The following is a 27,700-nucleotide window of genomic DNA, read 5'->3' as shown; positions in this document are numbered from 1 at the left end:
AGCTCGAAATCGGCAAGAAAATGAAAAGGCTAAGGCCCAAAGAAGACTCTCCGGAAGACGAAGAAGTAAAGAAAAAGGCCAGAGAAATGGCGGAAAGGGAAAAGGCCAATGAGCTTTTAAGGTCCGTCAATATACTGACGGAACAGATTAAATCCCTAAAAGAAGAAAGCCGTATCCGCGAGGAAAAGGCGAATAAACAAATCCAAGACCTTCTTGCTCATATGATTGAGCTGAGAAACGAAAATAAGGAAAAGGACAAGGAGATACAAAAACTTGTACAACATATAATGGCATTAACAGCAGCCAAGGAGAAAGAAGAGTCAATAATGGAGATCGACCCGTGGAAAGCCTCCCTCGATAACGACGTTGTACAGCTAGTTGAACTAGGAATTGGTTCACCTTCCCCCGCAAAGCCATCCGGTAGCAAGGGCAAGCCTAAAGAGCCGGAAAGAATCATAACAACCAAAGAACCTGCAGGTTGGATACAAGTCCAAAACAAAAAAGGAAAAAAGACAGGCACCACTACTGAGAAATCAGACACTAGTGTGAAAACAAAAATAAGCGTCGCCGAAAAGCAGACGCAGATAATAAATCAGCGGAAAGAAAACGAATTTAACAAGGCTGCGAAAGAGGCTCATGAAAGAAGCCAGAAAAAGAAAACTGCCCAAAATAACTTGAGCAAAAATAGCCAAGTTGAAAAAGAAAACGACGTACCAAAAGACTCACCGCAAACAAGCGAGGAGCCTACAGTAAAAGAGCCAAAACCACCGGCGATAATCCTAAAAACTGTAGGAGAACACCAAAAAATTCTGCAGAGAGCAGCCAACCAAAGCATAATATCAGTCAATAAGTTTGCACGATCAGGCAGATCGATTGTTATTAACACAAAAACTAGAAAAGATTACCTAGGAATGGTACACATCCTAGAAGAACACACTTCAAAAGTAGAATTCATCGCATATCCCATACATAGCGATAAACTAAAAAGAGTAATTATAAAAGGGCTATCTGCTACTACTAGCACAGCAACAATTAAAGACGAACTATACAATAAAGGAATAGAAGCAATAAGGGTGGTCAATATGATCTCCAAAAAAGCTGATAAAAAAGTACTGCCACATTTCATCGTCACCCTCAAAGAGGAAGACGTTGCAAAAATTAAAAAAATATCTGATAAATGCTACATGCGCATCTATGTGGAGGATGAATTCAAAATCACAAAAGACACCCTACAGTGTTATAACTGTCAAGGGTTCTATCGCAGCTCAAAGGCTTGCCATTGCGGATCCAGATGTGTAAAATGCAGAGAAAACCACATCAGTAACGACTGTGAGAAAAGCCGGGAAACTGACCCCAAATATGCAAACTGTGGTGAAGCGCACACAGCAAATTATAGAGGATGCTCTAAGGCTCCCAAAAAGAAAACACTTGCCCCAACAAGACCGGTAAAAAGACCCATAAACAGCGCTCCAATCAACAAAGGAGTCATCTCCGCACAGGCAGCGAAAAAATCCGCTGAAAACACCACAGAAGCTCCAGCACAACCACAAGAAGTGTCGGTACAGGACGCAGCTACCCTCATCGCAAAATTCCATACAGAGTAAAATAACAAAATGATGAAAATGATGTCCATGATGGACAAAGCAACAAAAATGATGACTGCATTTGAAGAAGCCGTCCGAAAATGTTAGCAAACCAAAACGAAGATCTACGCATTGGGTCATGGAATTCCGGCGGAATATTCAAAAAGACCAACCTTCTGGATGAAATAATAAACAGATTAGAGCTTGATATCGTAGCCCTTCAAGAAACCAAACTAGTGGAAAGGAAAAAAACAAAATTTCCAGGCAACGATATCTATAGAACGGATCATAGAGCATTATCAGGAGGAACATCTATATTAGTCAAAAAGGGACGCGAACACGAGCACATCCCAACACCAGACGGACTGGTGACAATGGAAGCCACAATTATTTGACTTAAGCCCAACAACGAAACACTAAAAATAGTGTCAGCTTACGTCAGACCACATGACCCGATTTTCAACGAAGATTTGAGCTTAATACTGAGCTCAGAAGAGCCAACTATAATTATTGGAGACCTAAATGCTAGATCTCCCAGTTGGTTTGACAGGACGACCAACCGAAACGGAAGATATCTCTGCAACCATCTCGAGAACAGACCGAACACATATGTCATCAGACCAACAGAACCGACATGTTTCCACGGAGAACTCCCTACGTATCTTGACATTGCAATCCTACACAACGTGGGTCAACAATACGAGATACACTCTCTAAATAAAGGCGATTCGACACATAACCTAATCGTCCTGACCCTGGGCGCAATAGAATTGAACTATTTGCAGCCCCACAACAGAAAGAAGACAAGTTGGCGAAACTTCAGAAGAATTGTGAGCGAGAACATCGGTAACATCCCAACAATTAATAATATTACAGAACTAGAAGATAGTGTAATAAAACTAGAACAAGCAATGAACAATGCTATCGATGCCAGCTCCAAAACCGAAACAATCACAAGACAAAAAGGAGGAAGATTCAGGGATATAAGTATAGAACTTCAAAACCTAATCAAAGAGAAAAACCGGAAAAGAAGAAGAGCGTACCGCACAAGATCGGTAGAAGACAAAAGGATTGCAAATGAGCTAGACAGGGAAGTGAAAAAACAACTTCAAAATCATAGAAATGAAAGCTGGGACTCCTCCTATATCGATGAGCTAAATCCTAACAAATCCGCCTTCTGGAAGTTATCTAAAATCCTCCGAAAGGACAAGAAACCCATACCTCCCCTACACGGAGTAAATGGGATGGTCCATACGGAAATCGACAAAGCCGAAGTCATGAAGGACGAATTAGAAAGGGCGTGTAGAAACAACGAACACCCCGACGATGACATAGACTTTGAAGAAGAGGTAGCAAGAGCAGCGAGAAGACTTAGAAGGAAAAAGGGTAGAATAGGTATTACACATACGTCTCCCGAAGAAATAAAGGAACTTATAAAAATGACAAATGCCAAAAAGCCCCAGGACCCGACAACATCACAAATAGGGCGCTGAAAAATCTACCAACAAAAGGTATTGTTTATATCACTAACATAATAAAACTACGATATTTCCCAGATAGGTGGAAAGAGGCACACGTAATAATGCTTGCCAAACCTGGTAAAGACGGCACATTTCCGCAAAATTACAGACCTATCAGCTTATTATCATGTATAAACAAGATAGCGGAAAGAGTCATACTCAAAAGACTCAATGAAGAATCACAAATGTTAGGAACCATACCAGAGGCTCAATTCGGGTTCAGACGCGAACACTCCTGTGAATTACAGGTACTACGACTTACAGAATTTATCACCAAAGGATTTAATGAAAAAATGTACACAGCTACAGCTTTTCTGGACGTCAGCAAAGCCTTCGACAGAGTCTGGCACCATGGACTCATCTATAAAATGAATGAATTTGGTTACAGCGAGGCGATGACATGCCTCCTTGCGTCATATCTTGCCAACAGAAGGTTCAGGGTTCGAATAGGGGCAACCCTATCCGAAGTCGGAACCCTGGAGGCGGGTGTGCCTCAGGGAGTGGTGCTGTCGCCTTACCTGTACACCATCTATACGGCCGACATGCCAAAAGAGCCAGGCTCTCTGTTGAGTCTTTACGCTGACGACACAGCAATAGCTGTTAGCTGGAGAAACCCGGATCATGCAGCTAATCATCTGCAAAGAGCACTAAACAGATTCCAAAGATGGTGCATAAAATGGAAAATAGCCCTAAATCCAGACAAAACACAGGCTGTAATGTTTAGTCACAGAAGAAGTGTACCAAATCGCGAAATTACAATCGAAAACACCCCAGTAGACTGGATCAACCCGGCTAAATACCTAGGGGTACATCTAGACAAAAAGCTAACGTTCACTGAGCACATAAATCAGCAAATACACAAAGCCAAAGCGTTGAAAAGTCAGCTCTTAACACTTATAGGAAGGAAAAGTAAACTACGATTGTGGCGTTTTAAATTTGGTGGAATATTTTCGTTTTTCTGTTTGCAAATGAATTTTAAAACGATCAATATATTATGGCATTTTAAGTTGAGATTCTAAATATCAAGTTTTGGTATTCAGCTGTTTTTGTCTTTCGTCGTTAAAACGCAATAAACTGGAATATTTAAAAGTTGTTTCGAGTCCCCTAATATAATATTGCAAGTCAGGTATACGGTTTTACTAAGACGTATTAACTGAGAATATTTTTTTTTGTCTTTGTTTACATTAATATTCCCCTATTCTCTGTATGTATTGTGAGGTAAAAAATTTCCAGTTAACCAATTTAAAAGTAAATAATCAAGAAGTTTTTTGTTGGTTCGTTGCTAAGAACGAGGTCAAAAAAGGGTAGATTGTTTGTTTTAAGTTTGTAGGCAAAAACTAGCTGTGAGACGTAAAGGGAAATTTATTTTGCGTTGAAATTTGTAAAATGTAAGGCATTGAGGAGTCGACATTTAAGCCCCAAGCAGAGCAGACGTGCTACAATGGAGTGAAGCAAGGGATGCCAGAGTAGAAAGATTTTTTTTTGTGTTATGTCTTAAGACCGGTTAAGGTGATAATACTCTCTGCAAAATGGCAGTTTAGAACATAGAACATAATCACCATAAGATTTGTGAACCGGCACTGAAGAAATTTGGAAAATTATTATATAGGATGTCCCCGTTGTCAGCTTGCTTCCTCCACAGAAAATAATTCTACATCTCCTGATTGTTCGTCCCTGAGTATGGAAATGGTTTGTTTTGTCCCTGTTGGAGAATATGTCTAGATAGAGTCCCATAGATGTTAACAAGTTTTTTTTGAAAGTTAAGTGCTAAACAGTGAAATCAAGGTAACATTTAATATATTAATTTTAAAGTAAAGACAGACATTATTTTTGATAATTATTAATAATTGCTTTCGTTAAAATTTAAAAGGATTTTGTAATAATTAATAAATTGTAAATTTTATGGTTTAACTTAGTTGTCATTTTAATTGTTTTTTTTTTAATTTAATGCTAACATATGACAGCTAGCTTCATTTGTTTCGATATTTATTTGTTTTGTTTGTTTTAAAAAAAGGTTAATCTCTGTGTGGTAATATTTGTAAGTTTTTGTAGTATCTCCAACCTCTTTGTAAACGGAGTTTGTAAACGGACACATGTAAGTTTTTTATTCTGTATTTGGCAACTATTTATATAGTATATTTTTTATGCCATTTATGTGTTGATAACTGTTTGTATGAGACAAAAATAAACGTTTTGATTTGTTTCTCTGATCCATTTTTGTTTTTATTTTAGAAAATCTCCTAAGCTTTTTATATGTTTACTTTTTAGAAAGGAAGAAACTTTCTTTCCTCCAGCAGGAAGTTTTCTCGAAGCGGCGTCCCTTTTAAATAGCTAGAGGTATTTCTTCTTGCCTTTTTTTGCCCATTTGTCCAAGAGATTTATGTAAGTAACCTTTTTATTTCATTAATTGTGTAGATACCCCAATCCGACCCATTTATTTCAACTTATCCACGACCCCAGCTCTCCAACAACCAACTGAGTGTCGTTCGCACTAGTAGCGTTTATTTTGCTTGCCTTATCTTCGCCTTCATAGTTTCTGCCCCCAATTTTTCTACCCCTATGTTCTTACCCTATGGTAAGCAAAATAATTTCGTTACACGATTTAAAACCAAAATCAGGGTTGCGAATAGTATTTCCTAACATATGCATCCGCAGCGTGGGGACACACCTGTAAAACAAACAGTAAAAAGATACAGACCACTCAGAATCAAATAGTCAGAGATGCCCTTAAGATACAAAGGTACGTACCCTTGAGATACGTATATAGAGACTCAGGACAAACAAGAATCCTACGCACGCTAGACGAGAGAGCATATGAAATTTTCAACGGACTAAGAAACCACCCAAGCAGAATGTTAAGAGAGCTGACTAACTACAATGAAAACATAAGGACGGTACACAGAAGATCAAAACAACAGATAGCTCGATATAGGGAGAACCCGAACGAATAAATAAAGAATGAGATGGTTGTAAGAAGAACGAACAGAGAAATGCAGTCAATCAGAAAACACACCAAAAAAACTCTGGCGAGAGGGTACGCTTTTCTTTTTAGGTTTTTAGGTAATTATAAGTCCAATATACACCGGGGTGTGTGAGAGCATTATACACTTGGGAATGCACACCCCAATACACGCACACAAATAGGATTAAGGAAAAAAGGAAAGAATTGTTGCCCAGGCATTTTATAGTCCAGAAGCCACAAGGAAGTCCACAAAAAAAATGTGTTTTCTGATTAAATAACGTAAATTCATATTGATATATTCATACTTTTCATTAAACCGTTTAACGTAAATTTACCTTATATAGCAAATATAGAAGTGGCCCGTCAGGCCTTCTATATACCGCTCCGCGGACTAGGCCCTTAAGGCAGATCGAATGAAAGATCTACTCGCGAAATCCGAGCACTGAGGTCATGTGCGGCATACATGGGCTTGGTGGCCGGACCCCTCTCGGATGCTCAGCCGGCGAGGAGAACAAAATTTATTTTGCCAAATCGGCGGCTGAGTGACCGAGCACACACTCTTTTCCGGACATAGAGTCATCAGCTCAGGCTGATGGCTCTATGGTCGGAACACACGCTCTTTTTTCTTTTTTTTAGGGACTCAAGTCCCGACGTAAAGCTAGAGTAAAATCAATAGAGTCAGTAAAGTAAATAGGGAGAAAAGCCTAGATGTGGCTACCCCTACAGTAAGGTGGCATAACCACATTCACTAAAAACCGAGGATGTCCTATTACCCAGGGCATCTTAAGTAAATATCAGATCATAAGCCTGCTCACGTAAGTTACACGATGAGGAGAGGTGGCGGAAAAGCCTGGGGGTCAGACAGGTACCCTTCGACTAGCGAGGTGTGACCGGTTTGATCTTCGGACATGTGGATCCCATTCTTACATTGGTATACACATGTTCCTAGGGGCAGGGTTGATCACTGCGTGTGTGTGTGTGGATCAGAATCTATATACTAGAGAGAAAATAATCAAAACACCACTCGTGGACAACCCCAACGTAAAGCGTGCTTACAGTTGCTTTTAAGTGGATAAACTTTATACATATTATCATAATATTCATATTATATTATTAACATTTACTAATTATGATTTTTTGTTTCAGGCAACCTATCAAAAAAAACCAAAAAACACATAAAAACGACCTCGGCTACCAAAAAAAACAAAAAAAAAACACAAGAACCGGCGCAGCCAACAAAAATAAATTAACAAAATCTTCAAAATACCCGGGCACGTAGGGCCCAACCCCTTGAGCATTAAGTCAAGGTCTAAGTAAGCAATTTTAGTTCGCGGATAAGTCACTTTATAATAACAGGATTATAGCGACAATGCGCTGTTCTTATTTTGATTCGGTCAGAAAACCATGTTAAAGTTCTATTACCCAGGACTCCCACAAATCGGTAAATAATGCGGATTGTTATCAATCAGTTGTTGGTGTGTTGATATTTTACATTAAAATAATAAATTAATAATTAAAAGCTAATTTCCTGCAGAAATAAAAATTAAATATTTAACTGAGATCCACCGAATTGAGATTTTAATGATGATCGGTTACGGGAAGAATTGTAGAAGTCAAGTTGAAATAGCAAACTTATTTAATCAGAGGTATTCTCAGTTGCCTAATCTTGCACAAGGTACTGTATCTAAAATTTATGCACAATTCAGAGAACTTGGGCATGTCAAACCATTTAAAAGGAAACCGAAGAACTTCATTGAAATTGAGGTGAAAGTGGATATTTTGTTAAGTGTCGCAGGAATCCAACGTCAAGTTCAAATTGCACATCAAAATAATGTGAGTCACACAACTGTTCCAAGGTGTCTCTATGAATAAAAACTTTATCCATATAAATTGACTTTTGTGCAAGAGCTAACAGAAGACGATTCAGATCGTAGAATGAATTTCTGCGAAAGATTGATGAATAACATCACACATACTCAGTATCCTCAAAAGTTAAATGTTTGGGCAGGTATTATAGAAGATCATATTATTGGTCCTATATTTGTAGATGGTAATTTGACAGCAAAAAAAATAGTTAAGCATGTTAAGAGACGATGTTCTTCCTCAGTTGGCTAACTTATATACCAATCCAATAGATCCGACCCTACCGTATGAAACTGTCTGGTTCCAGCAGCGCGGTGCAACACCCCATTATGCTTTAATGGTGAGAAATTACTTAAATGAAATCTTCAATAAATGGATTGGACGAAGGGGTACTATTGAATGGCCAGCTAGGTCGCCAGGACTTACTCCTTTGAATTTTTTGCTGTCGGGTTATCTCAAGAACAAAGTATACGCAACACGACCAACTAGCATTAAAGATCTCAAAGAAAGGATAACTACAGAAATACGGAATATTTCACCTCAAACTTTAAACAAAGTTCGAGACGAGTTTTATAATTATTAATTTATAATTATTTTATTTTAATGTCCTCCTCCTCCTAAGTGCCTTCTCTGTTGAGGATGGCGATCAATATGGCAAATTTCTCTCTATTCTGTGCTTGATGAATTAATTCATTTCTTTTTGTGTGGGTTTAATATCTGATGTTTCGTAGCCAAGATTTTTCCTTTCGTTCTATACCCCTTTTACCTTCAATCTTGCCTTCTTATATTACCTGGAGCTGCTCAAATTCCCTATGGCGCATTATGTGTCCTAGATATGACGTTTCTAATTTTGAAAGTATTGACCAGATGAGGGCGTGTGTTCATTGCTCTCAGTACTTTTTCATTCGTAGTTCTGCTGGTCCAGCTTATTCTTAGCATTCGGTGGTACAACCACATTTCAAATGAATTTAATTTGTTGACGTCATACTGTTGTCTAGGTCTCACAGCCATATAGTAATAGAGACCAGACATAACACTTTAGTGTTCTCAATCTTATTGAGACTGATAGCTTGGGGTTACAGAGCATTTTACGCATATTCATGAAACCAGATCTTGCTATTTCAATGCGTCTTCTAATTATTTTTGTGTGGTCTAGTTGACTATTTAGTTCCCTGAAGGGTGATACCATTTATTTGTATGTTAGGTGTAACTTGTTCATGGGGGTTTTTGTGGAATACCAGAATTTTGGATTTGGAAAAGTTATTGTCCAAGCCCAGCCTGTGACTTTCTTCTGATAATATGTTCATCAATATTTTAAGTTGGTCTTCTGTTTCTGCTAATACTGCGGTGTCATCTAATTATATGTTCGGCATATACATTAAATAATAGGGGGGATAAAATGCACCCTTGACGCACTCCTCGTTCTATGTTGATGTACTTGGTGTTTCCGTTCTCTGTTCAAACGCATCCTGTGTGATTCCAGTATGTATTACTTATGATAACTATGTCGTGTCCGTCCAACCCTACCTCTTTTAGCACCTCGATCAATGTAATCCAATCAAATACTTCGGGTATTCTATGAATTAATTGTCTTGAAGAAAATTGTACTTAATTTCAAAATTTCACCTTGTATTATTCATAATAGACTATACATGATATAGTTCGTTGAGATCAGGTTGTTAAAAAGCTTTCAAACACATAAAAATATACAGGGTGTTTCATTTAAAATACAGATTATGGACTATGCCAGACTTGTATGGATCACCCTCTACATTTAAATTTATATTTAAAAAGCGCACATTTAAATTAAAAAGGTAAAGTATCTCAACGTTTTTTATTATTTTCTAAAATAAGGACACAAACAATTTTATTCACATTTTATTCACATTATTAAACATTCAATAAAAATATCCCTAAACTAATAAGAAAGCTGATGACCAATATAATTAAAATATTCACGACAGGTCGACAAGTCTAATATAAAAACTAATGGTACACTACTTATATTATTAGCTATGAGTAAAATACTTTTTATCAAAAAATGAAATCACCAGCCAGTATCACTTGATTTTTATTCTTCAGTGTAATTCTAAACATCGTATGTGTTTGGTCATTTCGGTAGTAAACAACGGTTTGCTGGAAAGTTTTTGTCGTATTTATATTTAGGATATTCTTGTGAGTGATAAATTTAAGAACATTTCCCCAATATTAACAGTTTTAAACATGTTAAAAATATTCCGTAAGTTAGAAAAGGTTTAACAAAGGACGTTTCTTTGTAGTCATTTAGTACTTCTTTTATTATACAATAATTATAAATTATTGATTTTATTACTTATAAATTAATCTACGAATATACGTATCGGGAATGTGTGATATTTGTTGAATACGAAGATAAAATAATTTTTCTGGGTATAAAGTTCCATGGATTGACGCTGTGTTCCAGTTTCGACAATAATTCTTCAGGCGAATTGGTAAATATTTATTCATTTAAATGTATACAATAAATTTATCGCAGACTATTTTTTATAGCATTTATCAAGTTTTATAACATGCATCTATACTCATATTCTCACACATTTACTTTTGAGTACCTTTGAGAAATTTTACGAAAAAATGCATACCCAAGTTAAAGACTTACAATTAGTTAAAGGTATTTTCTTTGCGGGATTTATGATAATGCATATTAAAAAAGCATTGTTAATTTTATTTAAATATATGTTTGCCATACCTTTACTTTAATCTTTTGTAATAAAACTTTAATCTTTTGTATTAAATGCACATAGAGTAAAATTAATTTTATTAATCGAAATTATATCTAATGCCGTCTTTCTGTTCTAATTTTATTTTGTTTCTTTTTGCAGTACAAATGGTACAATGTCGCTGGTGAGTAAGGGAATGAGTCAGGGGTTTTATATTTCTAATATACTCTTTTTATGTACCGTTTACTTGAAAATTTTTCCATTTAAATACTATATAGACCATATTAAGGTATGTACCAATTGGTACTTACCCAATTGTATTTGACAAAAAGGTCTCGCATCTGTATAATTAGAGTATGCATCATTTGATGCTTACTCCCAAAATATTCAGTTGTGTAGCCTTCGCGAATTACCTGTATTGGTTTTTTGCTTTGAACTTTCGTTTTTACCCGATAAAAATCGAACGGGGTGCATATACATGTAGAGCTCAGTTCACGACTGGCACCCTGTTTCAACCAAATGCTCTGCATATAAATATGTTCGAAAATGTTTTCCCAGTTTGAATATAGTTATGTCTGGACTAGTTTAAAGGAGCATACTCTATTGTTAGTTATGTGTGTTGTATATATGAATGTTAGTTTTTCTATACTTTAAAGTTATTCCTAAAAGTTTTTATTCTGTATTTGGTGTACTTATAGTTTAGTTGATGTCTTCTGATCCAAGACCTATGTTTCAGAGCCTTATGAGGTGACTGGTAGGACACATTTAAGGTTGGGCTTTGTTTTCAACTTTAGAGAAATTCTTATGAATCTAATGTTTAGAATGTATTTTAATTTATCATATGGTGCCCAGCTCAACTTAATTCTTCTACTGATTTCATGTTCTTCTTTTGTTTTTCTGTAGTGTTTGATTGTCCCATATATATATATATATATATATATATATATATATATATATATATATATATATATATATATATATATATATATATATATATATATAAATAAATTCATAATTAATTTATACAAAATTAAAATATTGTACTTACATAACTATATAATTTTAATAAGTTAAGTTTTAATGTTTTGTAAATTTAAAAATTTAATGGATTAACCTCATGTTGTAAGTTTTTATACTAGTTTTATACAATGTTATTTAATTCTAACTTCATTGTATTTACTGATAAAATATTTTAGCATATCCTGAAGAAGCAAATTTTGCGAAAGCTTGATTAAAGAACAAAGAGTTTCAGTTTCCTGCCCTATTAATGACTGCAACCTCAAAATAAAACTTTATTTTACATAACGTGTCAGTCAATAATACCTAACTACTTTATATATATATATATATATATATATATATATATATATATATATATATATATATATATATATATATATATATATATGTATCATCATCATCATTAGTGGCATTACAGCTCGTTATGAGCCAAAGCCTTCTTCAGAACAATGTTCCATTCGCCCCTGTCTCTGGCAACTCTTCTCCATGCTTTAACTCCGATGGATGTTAGATCATCCTCTATGTTATCTTGATAAATAAGTTTTGGTCTTCCTCTGGCTCGTCCTCCCACCGGTCCTATTCGGTCGAAAATTTTTCTGATCGTTGCATCTTTATCTCGCCTAATTACATGTCCTACCCATCGAAGGCGTGCTAATATAATATATTTTACAACGTCAGGTTCCCCAAAACTTCTATATAACTCAAAGTTGTAGCGCCTACGCCACAAACCCTGTTCTTGGATTCCTCCATATATTTTTCTATATATATATATATATATATATATATATATATATATATATATATATATATATATATATATATATATATATATATATATATACAGTGAACGGCTAAATTATGGAATATCATTATTATTTCCAGAACCGTCGAGTTTTGAGGGAAATCCCGAAACAGGTCGATTTTTGTTATAAAATACCCATATTCTAACGTACACCGAGTAGGGATGATGTCACCGGTGTAGGTGAAGTGACGTAATCGTTAATTTTTTTTAAATAGAAATCAGTATAATGCGACACCTCATTTAAACGAGAATTTAATTCTCTATTTAACGACATTACATTTTTAACTAAAATGTTTTTTTAAGGGTACAATTTTTTTTTTTTAATTTAAATTCAACTCAATTACAACTTATGATTTAATTAATAATGTACTTTAAAGTAACCAAAATACCAAAATATGCATAATAATTATTTTAAATTAAATGTTAGAAATGCCATCCATCGGTTTCTTGACAATATGCGAATCTACGGATAACTCGTTTTTCTGTTGTTTACAATAATTGGGAGTTCTCTCTCAGTCGTCATTCTTTTCAGCACCTTGTTATTGGTCAAGTGGTCTGTCCACGAAATCGTCAGCATCCTTCGAAAAACACACATTTCAAAGGCTTCTGTACGCCTCATACTTGTAATACCGAGAGTCCATGTTTCCATTCCGTATAGAAATAAGGAATAAATGAATGTTTTTACGTTTAATACATTAATTAATGTTTACACTTACATTGGGTTATTGCATTTAAATTACTTAACTTTAGTTTATACTTAGTCATCCTTGGTTTGTTCTTGATTTTGTAGCCATAGGATAGGTGGGTTTAAATTAATTGTCTTTAAAATATCTAGTTTAAATTGACAGTCCTTGATTTTTCAGTATTTATATTTTAATAACTTTTCTTTGGTTTATTAGTCCCGTACACTTGATTTTACTGTCAAAGAGTATGTGGGTTTCAATTATTTTTTTTGTTTAAGTTTATATTTAATATTGATTGAGAAAATGATTCCCTTACATGAGGCACAATCATATCAATCGTAAAGGTGCAAAATCTTAATCCTTAAAAATTAGACTTCAGCAATAAACATTTCGTAGCGGCCGGTTAATGGAACTGATAAATTTTATTATTCTGATGAAAATCTGATGAAAATTCTGAAAAAAATGGAAGAATTTGCGCAATGTTTATTTAATTAACAGATTTTTAGAAACTGACTTCATTTGGAGCAAAATACAAAACAAAATATAGAAAAGCTGTACTTTTATCGAGTTGACATGACGAGTACCGACATTGAAAATCACCAGTCGCTTCAAATGCTGTTTCTAAGAGAACGGTTCATTCTATAGAAAAAGTGCCAATAACTATTTTTGTTTAAAATTGTCTCACCTACATTTTTTATTTAAAATATTTTTTTCTAGGACGTACAGATTCTTGGTAAATCATTTTTTTCCGTTTCCATCCCCCCCTTACAAGTCGGGTTTTAGGGGGAAATGTTAAACTTTTTTGCATCTTTTTTAGGGTTTTAAAATTAACATTGTCGGCAAAATTCTGCTTGTTCGTATGATTTTTAGAGGTCAAATCTCTGATGGCTGGATTGTAATTATTGATACAAGTATTAAAATATTTTAATATTGAAGTTTCTTAGATACACGGAACAAGTGGAACAAGATCTGAAAACACTTAAGATTACCAACTGGAAAAACAAAGCAAGGAACAGAACAGAATGGCGGAAAATCCTAGAACAAGCCAGGACCCAGAAAGGGTTGTCGAGCTACTAATGATGATGAATATTGAAGTTTGTAATTATATCAGTTCATATTGAATTTTACATAATTTTAGGAAATTATAGTTTTTAGTATTCTGTAAAAAAATGTATAATTAAAAAATTGTCATATATTTTTAATATTTCTGATACATTATTTATATACTTGATATTTTGGTAATACAATTAATAATAAATATCATAAATAAAGCTCACACCAAGGTATTTTTTAGATAAAATACAGATTTATCGCATTCCATCCGATTAATTCCATTCAAATCTGATTAGAAGATAATATTTATCAGCTGGCATTCCTCGCATGCCTTCAAACGATAAAAAACTAAGGTGCATAGCAATTTTCAAACTATTCGAGTTCCACCTCTGCTAGCAGCAACGTAAGCCAAGGTTGAATAGTTACTTGCAAAGTGACCGCAGGTAGCATTATTATCGACTTTATTTTATTCCATCATTGAAGAACGATTCCTAAGAACCGCATATTTGTGCAGCAAAAACAAAAAAAATCGTTGCTTAAATAAAAATAAGAATAAAAGCAGGACAAGATTCACTCCGCAGCGATTTCGGTGACGTAATAACAAACAAACAATATCTGAAGAAATAGTTTTCCCCACTGCAGGAATCTAGTGGTCTAAGTCCAGTTGGCCTATGACGATGACTGCGAAGAATGGAATCGTAGTTGACTTTGTAAGGTAAAGAAACAAGTGAGTGTGTGGTGTGTGCGAGTGACTTTGAAACCCACTCGTTCAGTCGCTTTGCGCGATTTGGGCAATTACTGTGATTTTTATTTCGAAAGTGAGAGTGATCTAACATGTCGGCATCCTAGTGACGAAGATACTGGATTTTGTATACATTTCAACAGGATACTTCTTGTTATATTGTTCGAGGTAAGTTTGTTTTATATTTATATATATATATATATATATATATATATATATATATATATATATATATATATATATATATATATATATATATATATTTATTTGCGTAATTTGCTTTAATATTTATTTTATTATTTTCATAATTTTCAAATTGGTCGCATTGACATAAGTCAATTATTAATATAGTATATTATATTATTTTAATATAGTATATTATTAGGAATTTATAGCAGATTCTACATTAAATTTTGAAACGGAAAAGAAAAAACAGATATATACGGGCGCAAATGTATTTATTAGTAAAAAAGCTCTTTTTAAAGATCAGTATACTTCTGCGTGCATTCAAACCAATTTTTAAAAATATTTTCCCTCACAATACAGGGCAAACGTTTGCTCTAAAACATTTATTTTTAACGTAACATTACTATAATTGTCACTGGAGTATTTATCTTAAAAAGGACAATCACACCCAACCACGATATTAAAATTATCTCGTTATTAATTCCATTATAAAAAATGTGAAAAAACCAAAGAAAACTCATAATGCTATCCCGACATGGTAAGTATTTGGTCTTCCATTTACTTTACTGTCAACGTTAACATATAATTTATATGTATGTGAGTCTAATTTTATATGTATATGACTTTAAAGCATAAATGATGTATTCTCGATATGTTATTGATTTACTAATTGTGGTATTTTTCTTTTATTGGTTGTTAGTTTTTATCTGAATCCAACGCTAATAACGGACAAGAAATAATAAATGATTGTGTTTATAAAATCCCTTGTGACTGCGAACACATATATTTAGGTAAAACTTCACGACCATTTAATGTTAGAATAAGTCATCATCAGTTTTATATAAAAATGGAAAGATTATTATTATTATAGAATTCAATGGCAAGGTACATGAAATAAATGGTAAAAAGAAAAAAATCAAAGAATCTCCTCTTATTTTGTTAAATGAAACCAACTAAGTACATCGCAAATTCCTCGGCAAATCTGGATATCAATATTAAAATAAGTAATCAATAAAATAAAATACCGGTATTAGAAAATCAATAATATATCGAGGATACGTCGTTTATGCTTTAAAGTCACAAACAAAAAATATTAATATTGAAAGTAAACTAAACGTAAAACCAAATAGGTACTTGCCATGTCGGGATAGTTACATAAATATTTTTTCTGACGTTTCCTTTACGATGGATTTACTAACAAAAGAATTTTACTGTCATGATTAGCTGTTGTCTTTTTAAAGACAAATTACATGCCATATTTTTTCTGATAGGTATTTTTAAGTTAATTTCATGCAATGGAATGAACTCTCTTATAAAAACCTCGTCCCAGAAACGTATCTCAATAACATTTTAGTCATCTACTTTAAAATGGATAATATGCGTAGATGTTTTCAACCAGGGGGCAGATAAAATTAAATTATTAGAAGAATATGTATTACCAAATAACAAAACAAAATAATTTGTTTAATTTGTATTTGGAAAACGATTTCCGAAGTGGAAATTTTAGAGTCGAAAATAGACCTATTTTAAACCTGGACTTGTGGTTAATATCCATAAAAGAGAGTAAATAATTTCAACGGCTACTGGTTAGAATGCCCAAGATTGTCAATATGGAGAGCTTGTGGTTGAAGTCAGAGTTGAACAAATAAAACAAATTTTCTACTGTCTTTCCATTTGCACTTGCTGTAGGCAGTGGATTAAGTTACATACTATATTTTAAGGCATATATTGAGGCAGTAGTAACAGATTGGTTTAATAATGAAGATATAAGAACAAAGTTTTATATATATATATATATATATATATATATATATATATATATATATATATATATATATATATAGTTTTATTATAAAATATATAATTTAATTTTGATTATTTCAAGATGATGTCAAATTCTAACTCATGCAAATTGCAAATCTAAATGTCAAATACACATACGAAATGTAATTTTTATTACAATTTTCAGAAAATATTCAGTGAAAAAAATACTACCGGAAAATAGTTGAGCCAGATCAGAAACTTAATTTTTTGATAACGTTAGATTCTTTTCAGTTCTAGCTCTACCTAAGAGTCCTCAACAAAACCAAAACATGTCATGTAGTGTGAGCGTAAATAGACTTTTAGAGAGGAAAGACAAGCTTCCATGTTTCCAGTATGGATAAATGTATTTTCATATATTATATATATATATATATATATATATATATATATATATATATATATGTATGTATATATGTGCGAAATAACAAGAAGTCCAGAGACCTCTCTCTGATAGCAAATTTAAATTAGGTGAACCGCAAATTCAAAGCCTCTTACTAGAGGCTTTTAATGACGCTAGAAGTATCCTTTTACTTCGACATGCATATACGATTCACTTTTGAAAAATACTATCTTTTTCGCTCTTTACGTAGAGAAAGGCATTTAAATGAAAGTAAAAGATTGCATTTCATTTCAATCAGAACTCCACCATTGCTCTACACGTGTTTCGAGTTATTCAACTCATCATCAGGAACACTTGTGGAAGTTCAACTGAAATGAAATGCAGTCTAGTATTTGGTCATTATAACCAAAATAACAGCCAGGTACGCTAGCAGCGACATCTATACGAAATAACAAGAAGTCCAGAGACCTCTCTCTGATAGCAAATTCTACTTTCATGAATATAGATATATATATATATATATATATATATATATATATATATATATATATATATATATATATATATATATATATATATATATATATATATATATATATATATATATATATATATATATATATATATATATATATATGCAGAGGATCTTGCGCTCAAATTTGTGACAATGTCAAAGCAAAGTATAACAAAAATCTTTGTGTATTTAACACATTCTTGACATAGTTTTATCTCTTGGTTTTATCTCTTGTATCTATTTGTTTGTTGTGATTTTCGATTAATATAAGATTACCGAACCAACATACTACATGATTATAGGCTTAATATGTTTCAATTAGCATGTATTAAAAAAACACTTTTTGCATTTTACAGTTTTACTTGAATTTTTCATAAACTGGTACAATTTTCTTGTAATTTTAATAACAATTAGTATTTTAATTAATATTTTATAACATTGTCGATAGAAGCCTATCAGTACCTCTGATTAATGGAAAAGATTTGACTAACAACCAATCAGGATTTACGTCACGTCGAGAATGCAGATTATTTTGAAAAATAGTCGTTATGATATAGAGGTAATTGGTCTTAAACTTTCCTAATCAGAGGCAATTAATAGTAGTTACATATTAACATTGTGAAACGTTTTCGATAATGCCTTGTAATTAGTAAGCATCGAGCTCTTCATTATGTGGTAATTGAAGGGTAGTTAGCTAACGAGTTAATTCATACTCGTTTTTAACAACAAATCGGGCGACAAGAAATTTATGACATAAAAAAAATCAGTGTAATTTAATGTTGATTGTTTCCAGATTTGTTATAATCGGATTAGATACCATCATCATCACTATATTCGTGTATATATACATATAGTATGTATATATATATATATATACATATATATATATACCATATGTATATATATACATATAGTATATATATATATATATATATATATATATATATATATATATATATATATATATATATATATATATATTACAATACATAATTTTCGTCATTTTGATCCTTTCATTTTGTCTTTTCGTTAGCGTCCTTAGTTCCATAAGTCATGGTTTTAACAAATATACTAAAAATGTATATCTTTACATTTTTGGAGATACTTTCGTTTCACAGTACTGGATGCAATTGTCTAATCAGCGTTTTTGCTATGGTTATTTTCTTTTGAATGTCGCTTACATCTCTTCAATCCTATTTAATGGGGGCACCTAAGTACTTACCACTTACTACTTACTACTAGTTATCTATTGCATTTTTTCCACGTTTACTTCTAGTCCTAACTTGGTATATATTCTATTAGTTTTTGAAACATGTTACTTATGTACTGTCTTCTACTACCATTACTTGATCATTGACCAAAAGTAGACTATATAAATGTGATCGTTTTAAAATTTTATGCCCATAATTCTACATTATCTTCTCCACTCATTTAGAGCTTTATCGATGTAAGTTTTAAATAAAGTAGGTGAGATTTAACAACCTTGTCTTAAACATTTTAACACTGTAATTTTATCTGACAGGTTTTGTGCTAATTTTACTTTTCGTTTCTTGTTTTTGTATTTTTAGTCATTTCACCGAGTTCTCATATATCGGAGAGATATATTCGTATATTTAATCGCTTGTTATAATTTTTTAACTTGGTTGCTATCATACGTTCGTTTTAAATCTATAAGTATTACAGTCCACATTATTAAGTTTCCGTCCACACCCAGTTTCTGTTAGTTTTTTAATACAGAAAACATTCACTCACGACCTGCCTGGTCTCTGCCTGGTCTAAACCCACTTCGTTCCTCTGGTTTTATTTCTTCTACTGTTATTTCTCTTTCTTGAAAATTAAACTGTATTCTTTCCCCTCTATCTTTAAATTGGCCTGTGTTGTATAATTAATATTCCCAATTCTGTAACTCCACGTTGTTTTGCTATTTCATCTGCAGAATACTCGGTGAATGTATTTATATAATTGTAAAAGTTCTTTTTGTATATTAAACAATCTAATACCTTTTAATTTTTTTAGTTATTGTCAGAGGTTCCTTTATTCTTGATCGGTAACTAGCGTTATTCAAACGCATGAAGATCAATTGACAATTTTTATCTTACCAAACTTTTCTTACAAAATGTTCTTCATTAATCCATGTTTTATCCAAATAAACAATATGTTTGGCAAAGTTTCTTCAGTATTACTTTCTACTAAACGTTTGCCAAAAGTCGTCTTTTCTTGGCCTAATGGTTGAACACTTAAAAACTATATTAAAATTGTAGGTACTCGTCACATATTTGTGTACAAAAGCAAAATATACATTTAACACTACAACTGTTAAATGCAATGTTAAATGACACTTTAATTTCACAGTAAAATTAGATATTTGTGCCATTTTTATTGCACGTGCCAAACGTCTAAACAGACAGAAATGTAAATAATTACTATTTAACTAAAATAATTGACAATGGCAAATTTTATGCCGACTGTAAGTTTATCTTCTTTATAAGACACTTAGATGCTGCTATATATATATATATATATATATATATATATATATATATATATATGTTGTTCTGGTTTGAATTGGTTTAAAATATTTAAAGATCATAATATAAATTTAATTTCATCGACCAATAAACTCGATTTAATAAATAAATAGGAAAATTATTTCTGTAAAAACCAAATAGATAAGAATGAGTAATGGTTTTTCTAAGCTATAATAAAGCAGATAGATATCGATAATATATCAATAGTCGATTTTTAATAAACAATTATGTTAAAGTAACAGGTATAGAAATTCTTTGAATACAGAATAGAAATATTTTGGACACAGAATTTTGAAAGTAAGAAGAAAGCTTTTAGTAAAAGATGGGGGTAGATAATAAACTTGATGTTTAGTTATATTGGTATATCGAGACTTGTAAACAAAAAAAAAAAAAAATATTTATAACATTGGAAATGCCAAATGATATAAGGTCATGACGACAGCGAGTTTGTTCACTGAGAAAGTATGAAATGTGATTGGTTGGAATTTAAGGTGTGGAGTGTATGATGCTGGAATCTGATTGGTAGATTCGGAAGGTAGAAGGAAACGACGCCAAGCCGATTTTGCGATAATAGAGGAGATTGTACTGTGTTCTAAAGAAGCTGGTTGTTTTGTTGCTCCATAGCTTGCAGTATAAGTAAGCAGAGTTGCTTGTAAATAAAAATTGTATATAGTGTTTGATATGTCTGTGGAACAAACCAAAAAAGTGGTAGTAGTTCAAAGCAGAATTTACGTCCTGTAGTAAGGAAAACAGGTGTAGCATATAAGTAGTGCTAATCGTTGAAATGAAAATCCTTTCGATTAGTAAGAAAGTGTGTTCCTGTGGAATAGGTGTTTATTCAGAAGAAGTTTTGAAAAAACTAAAGCGGCTTTAGTGTGTGTGTGAGAGACTTTCACCAGCTGAGAAGAACAGGGGTATGTGAAGCAACCAAGAATACGAGCAGTAGATGGCCAGAGCACAGTCAGAACAAAATAGGAGCCAATAGAAAGATTGTGCAAATAAAAGGTCAGTCTGATATACAATAAAAAGAGGACTTTCAACCACACCTGTAACGATATCATAACTAATTTGATCTTTTAACATTTTGTTCAGCTATTCGCTTTCATAATAAATATAAAATTTAATTGGGAGAACTTCTTTTTGAGTACAAGTCATAATAAGTATTGATAATTTGTGTATTTTTTAAGTATATTTAAGAGAATTTTTAAGTATAATTAGACGTATTAAAGCGTAGGTTCTATGTTTGGTTTAATTATAAATTTATTTGATATAATAAATTGAAAGTAATTTTTAAAAATTGTTTTGACAATTTATTATCACAAATTTATTTATTTTCATTTATTTTCCCATTGTACATTTCTTCCTCAATGACAATAGTATAGATATTACTTTAAAGCTACGTAGAAAAATTAACGATAAAAAATAGCCCTGAGATTAAAAATTAATTAAGAGAAATTTATTTGTTTTGCAAAATTAAGCCTAACGCAAATTAAAGTTTAAAAAACATCATAAAAGTCATAATTTGCAATTCATAGTATATATATTATCATTGCGCGTTTGAACCGAGTCGATTATCATTGCGCCGAGCTTTCGACATCCTCTTTGATGTCTTCTTCAGGGTTTCCGAGGTCTTAGTCTCCCGAACCCCCAGACACTACTACACTGATCACTAACCAATGCATTACTGTAATGTAGTTTAATGTAACAGTAATACACATCCTAATCTTATTCTCTGGTAAATGACTTTTCCTAGTTAATTTGTTCTTCTTTGATAGCATTTATCTATAAACGTTGAAGCAAATGGAGAATCCAAACTTAAAAAACTTTGTCAAGGTACTACTGAGATTTTGGAAAAGATTTGAAATATTTTTTTCTGCTATGCATAATTCTTCTTCCACATGCCAATAGTGTATTACCTCTGTATCTGTAAATTTCTTGGATATGTCCAATGTGCTCCACATTTTAAATTGCCTCCATACTCTTACCCGAATAGAAACTGAAAAACTCAAATTTGTAAATGCCAATGAATAAAATCGTAAACCAATTATTTTTCTCTTAATTTTGAAAATATTGATCCCACTTTAATCTCGTAGCCCGAATGCATCTAAAAACCGCTGCGACTGTTATGTAATTCGTGCTGGCCAGTTTTTTAAACCAAAATTTTTGATACGTTTGCTTACACACACAACTTGAAATGTAAAGTAGGTTAAAAAAAGTTAAACATAATGTTTATCTTTTAATCTAATCAATTTTGTTAGATTGTTAACCTTAACTAAAATATTTTGACTTATCTATTCTCTTAAAAATTCCAAAATAAAGTATGTTATTTAAAAAATATTTATCATTATAAAATAAAGTTTTGCTCCATCTTAGTCATATTACAAAAAAGTATTACAATGTCGAAATACTGTAATTTAAATGCACCAGCTGACAGAATCACTGATTCATAAATCCAACATAATAATGTGTCTTACGTCATAGTCATACCTGTAATGGGATCCTACAGTGGGCAGGTACAAGGTAAACATTCTACAATAATTTACATTCAGGTGTTTATTTATTTATTTCAAAACATGATCTCTGCGTCCTTTGCTTGATGTGTCGAAGGATTTAAGCAGCTGATAAATATTTAATAGATTTTTGATGATTGAAGATTTTTTAAATCTTTAACTTTAGAATATATGGGCCAATAGAAAGAAATATATGAAGATAAAAAATAAACTAAGTAAAATTAAACTAAGACTTAATACATATAAAAAAATAAAGACAAAGAAAAGAGTCAATAAGAATAAATACAAACAATAAAGAAAAAATAAGGATAAAGTACTAGCAATGACCTCACTAGCCAATGGCTACTATTAGGCTGCACACTCCACAACCAAATAGACAAGGCGAAAAGCTCGGGTTCGTTCTGAAAAATATTCCCATAAAATTTTTTTGCATAATCACTTACTTTTATGATATTATTATACTCCAGTAAATGACCGTTTTGCAGTGTAATTTTCCTCGTCAAGACGACGGAAAATTTGGATTTAGGTTTCACTCACCCTCAACTTGACTTGAGTCCAGGCTTGCTTTTACTTGGGAGGTGAAAGCCAACCCTTCGCGGATGTGAAAAAAACATACATTTAAAGAAGTCCGGAAATAGAGAATTCTTGAGTTATTTGCGAGTAAAAATGTTTATTTTACAAAATCAAAATCACCGTTCAATTTTGAGACCGTTCATCACAAATAACTAAAAAAGTAAGTATTTATCGAAATACATAGTTTTAGAAAACATGTAGCTTACACAAAATAAAAATAGTGCACTACTTATGACTTTAGTCTGTAAACCCAGTAGAAGCAGAGTTATAGCTCATGAAAAGTAGGTTCTTATTTTTCAAATTCCAAATCGAATATTTCAACGTGAAATAACTAAAAAATTATGCACTTTCTGGGAAAAACTCATCAAAACTTTTGAAAGTGTTTAAAAAGCTTTATATTTGTTTTTTTTTTTTTTAGTTTTTTTGGTTTCTAGCATCAAAACTAAGTGAGTTACGCTCAAAATAAAGTAGAAAAAATATCTTAAAAATTACCTCCTAATTAGCACCACAAACAAAATTAATCGTTACCGCTTTGCAATTTACTTTATATGTATTTTTATATGATCTATAAGTTTAACCGGTTTAATGTGCTTATAAAAAAAATTTAAAGGAGAGGTTTTAAAGTAAAAGACATTTTTTTGAAATTTTGAAAAAAATGCCTTTTTTTTTCAAAATAACTTAAAAATCATTAATGATACGTAAATTCTTGAACAGTAAAAAATATAGATTTTACTTTTCTTAATATTTTAGTTTTATTTGTTTTTCTGTAAGACAAAAATTGGTCAAAATATGGCTATTTGAATTTTGCATACACCCATGATTATTGACTCGTTCAAGCCCTTTCAACTGCAACCCTCTCAAAAATTACGGTTTAAAAAAAAATTAATTTCAATGATCTTATTGCCCTTAAAAAACATACCAAATGGTTTTTAAGTACTTTACAGCTTAAAACCTAACCGAGTTATGAGAAAAAACCAATCACATATTTTAGGAGATATCAGAACGCTTATATTGGAGCATTGTAGGATACACATAACGTGCTATTAAGGCACAGGCATACACCCATCCTTACAAACTAATAAGGTTTGATTTTGTTGAAGTTGAAATAAAATAAATTCATAACATAATAATTTAAAAAATTATTATATTTATAGTTTCAATGAAAAAAAAAATCATTAAGAAAAAATAAGAATCATCCTGAAATACTTCCCACCCAAGAGAGCGGCGCCAACCCAAACAAAAATCAAAGTCGAAGGATTAAATACGGAATCCACGGAATACTTATACAGGAAAAGAATATCAGAAAAGATCGCTGGGAATGAAATATTAGAAAACGATAACATCGAGGAAAGCTGGGAAAAACTCAAAAATATCATAATTAACGCAGCAACAAAAATCACTTGGAGAGAGGAAAGTAACGAACACTAACATATTAAAAAAACACCATGGTTTAGAGAGGAAGTGAAGACAAAATGACAAAAAGAAAAGAAAAAAGCCTTTTTACAATACAGAATACAATAAGACCAACAGACATACAACCACTATAAACGAATCAAAAATAAAACGAATACTTAAGTTAGACAAATAAAAAGGAAACACAGTCAGAGCTTCTCAAAACAGATGAAACACGATTTCTACGGAACACAAAAAGACATATGGAGAATGATCAGAGGACAAAGACAAGCGATGAATGAACTAATAAAAACGAAACACATTAAGAAGGAAACATCGGTAGACTACTTTCGATCCCTATTTGCTAAAGGTGACCATAATGAACCACCAACACCAGAGGTCACGACAAACAAAGAAATAAATATTGAGGAGGAAGAGGTAAAGAAAGCATTAAGAAAATTAAAAAATATAAAATCTCTAGGAGTGGACAGAATACCTAACGAACTCCTAAAGTACGGAGAAGCAGATCTGACCAAACAACTAATAACACTAATCCAAAAAATAATAAAATAACACAGACATCCTCAAGAATGGAGATCAAGCATCCTAATACGTCTCTTTAAAAAGTCAAGTAAAAGATCAAGTGAATAGAGCAAAGAGAGCCGCAGGCTGCCTAAATGATATAATATGGAGAAATAAAAATATAGGGAAAGAAACGAAAGGCAGAATTTACAAAACAGTAATCAGACCAATAATGACATACTCGGCAAAAACAAAACCTGACACAGAGAGGAATAAAAGGATGTTAGAAATATCAGAGATGAAAACACTTAAAATTGATGGTAAGACACTATGGGACAGAGCTAGAAGTACAGATATACGACGTAGATGCAAGGTGGAGAACATTAAAAACTGGGTAAGAAATATAAGAGTAGAATGGAACGATCATATAAGCCGAATGACAACAAATAGAGTACTAAAGACGGCAAGAGACGGTTCCCCAATAGGAAGACGATCAGTAGTTAGACCACGAAAACGATGAAACGACAACTTATTAGAGGTACATTGAAAAACAGACAGCATGTATATATAAAAAGAAGAAGAAGAAAAGAAGAATAAAAAAAATACTATAATTATTCGAATTTCTTCGCAAGGGGTGATTTTTATAAGGGTAGAAATTATGTGGTAAAATATTAAAAGAGTAAAGAAATCTTAATTTATTTTCACTGCATAATTAAACAATTCCAAATTGCTTGAATTTACAATTATACGGTTTTTTTCTAATAGGGGTCGTGTTCACCCCTAAAATATAAAAAGCAACTAATGGCACAAATCCAACTTTGAAATGAAGGATAACTATGGCTTAAATTCAAATTTCTATGCAAATTAGTGAAGATAAGGTATTCAATGACATGGTTTGAATTATAGCTAATCTAGGTGTTCCGATTTAAGGGTTAAATGGTGATAAAATCTTAAATTATGTTGTTTAATATTATTTGACATTCATCAACTTCATTAAAATATGATTTAAATCAATTACCAGCTTAAATTTACAATTATACAGTTTTTTTAATAGGGGTAGTTTTCGCCCCTAAAAAGTAATAAGCAACCAACGACACAAGTCCAAACGTGAAATGAAGGGTAGGTACAACGTAAAACCAAATTATCATGCAATTCGTTGGTGACACTAAAAATTATAGTACAGTTTCGCCGTATTTCACGTTCATTTACTGGATTAATATCCCAAAAAAGGTTCAAGAGGTCGCCCACGCGAAAAGTTATTGAAATCTTTTATACATTTTTTTTAACAAATTGTAACAATAAGTTTTTTAGGACCAGATAATCTTTTTTTGTATTTTTTGGATCATTCTGAACAAAATAGGTCTCTTGTAAGGTTTTTGTAATCTTGATCGTTTTCGGGTTAGAAATAATTTAAAACTGAAAAAAAATAATGCAAAATGACGATTTTCAAGACTCAATATCTTAAATTAAAAATATTTTTGAATTTACCAAGTACCCAAATTTAAGTTCAAACCTTGTTTTATCATTTCCCGATACGTATTTTGGGCTTATTTCATTTTAAAACATTGTTTTAAAGTGAAAACAATCTGTATAAGTACAATTGTACAATTGTGCGCCTACCCTGCCATACGCGCTTCATTAACGATTATTAAAAAAAAATGTTTTAAAGTAAAATAATCCCAGAAACTGGAGCTGAGAGAAAAAGGCTTGAACTTGAATTTAGGTACTTGATAATTTTAAAAATAATATTCTTTACTGGTGTTTTTGAGCTTTAAAAAATCATCATTTTGCATTTTTTTCAGTTTCAAATTAATATTTATAACTTGAAAACTATCAACTTTAGCGAAAACTTACACAAGAACTTTTTTGTTCGTACTAATCTAAAAATCTAAAAAAAAATTGTCCGCGCCGAAAAAAGTTTTTGTTACAATTTGTATAAAAAAATGTTTAAAAAAATTTGAACAACTTTTCGCCTTGGCGACCTCTTGAACCTTAGTTTGGGGTATCTCATGGAAATAATTATGAAAAAACTTTGGTTTTTGCCTTGTCTAAAAATATATGATAATTAATCGGTAGACTGTTTCCTTTCTTAACACTTGTATGCTCCTGCCAAAGAAAGTGGACGGAATCGACAGTGTTAGTAAAATTTTAATAATAAAATGTTAAACCAACGGACGACACATAAAAGAAGATGTACTTTAGAACTTTATTATTTGGTTTTAAATAAAAAAATTGTAATACAAAGTTTTAATAATAATATTTTTTACGTGATTGCGCCATGTTTGTCCATTTTTGAGCTTTTAAGACTTAATATTAGATAATAGCAGGTCTGAAAAGAAGTATAAACATTATAATGGATTAAAAGTTTAGTAAACAAAGTTAAC

At 32.0% G+C, this 27,700-nt stretch overlaps 1 protein-coding gene across 4 annotated transcripts in view; it reads left to right on the top strand.

Annotated features, from left to right (window-relative positions):
- Positions 1-14,572: 14,572 nt before the first annotated feature.
- LOC140450159 (uncharacterized) overlaps positions 14,573-27,700 on the top strand; it is a 114,034-nt gene continuing 100,906 nt past the window's right edge. For 3 of the 4 annotated variants that reach the window (XM_072543609.1, XM_072543611.1, XM_072543610.1), the window contains exon 1: positions 14,573-15,095. The gene's annotated coding sequence lies outside the window, so the exon portion shown is untranslated. The remainder of the gene's footprint in view (positions 15,096-27,700) is intronic. The other variant, XM_072543608.1, reaches the window with a different exon arrangement.

Source organism: Diabrotica undecimpunctata, chromosome 9 (assembly GCF_040954645.1).
Source record: "Diabrotica undecimpunctata isolate CICGRU chromosome 9, icDiaUnde3, whole genome shotgun sequence".
Taxonomy (NCBI): domain Eukaryota; kingdom Metazoa; phylum Arthropoda; class Insecta; order Coleoptera; family Chrysomelidae; genus Diabrotica; species Diabrotica undecimpunctata.
The sequence above is the reverse complement of the archived record's forward strand: the minus strand, read 5'-3'. Positions and strand labels throughout refer to the sequence as shown.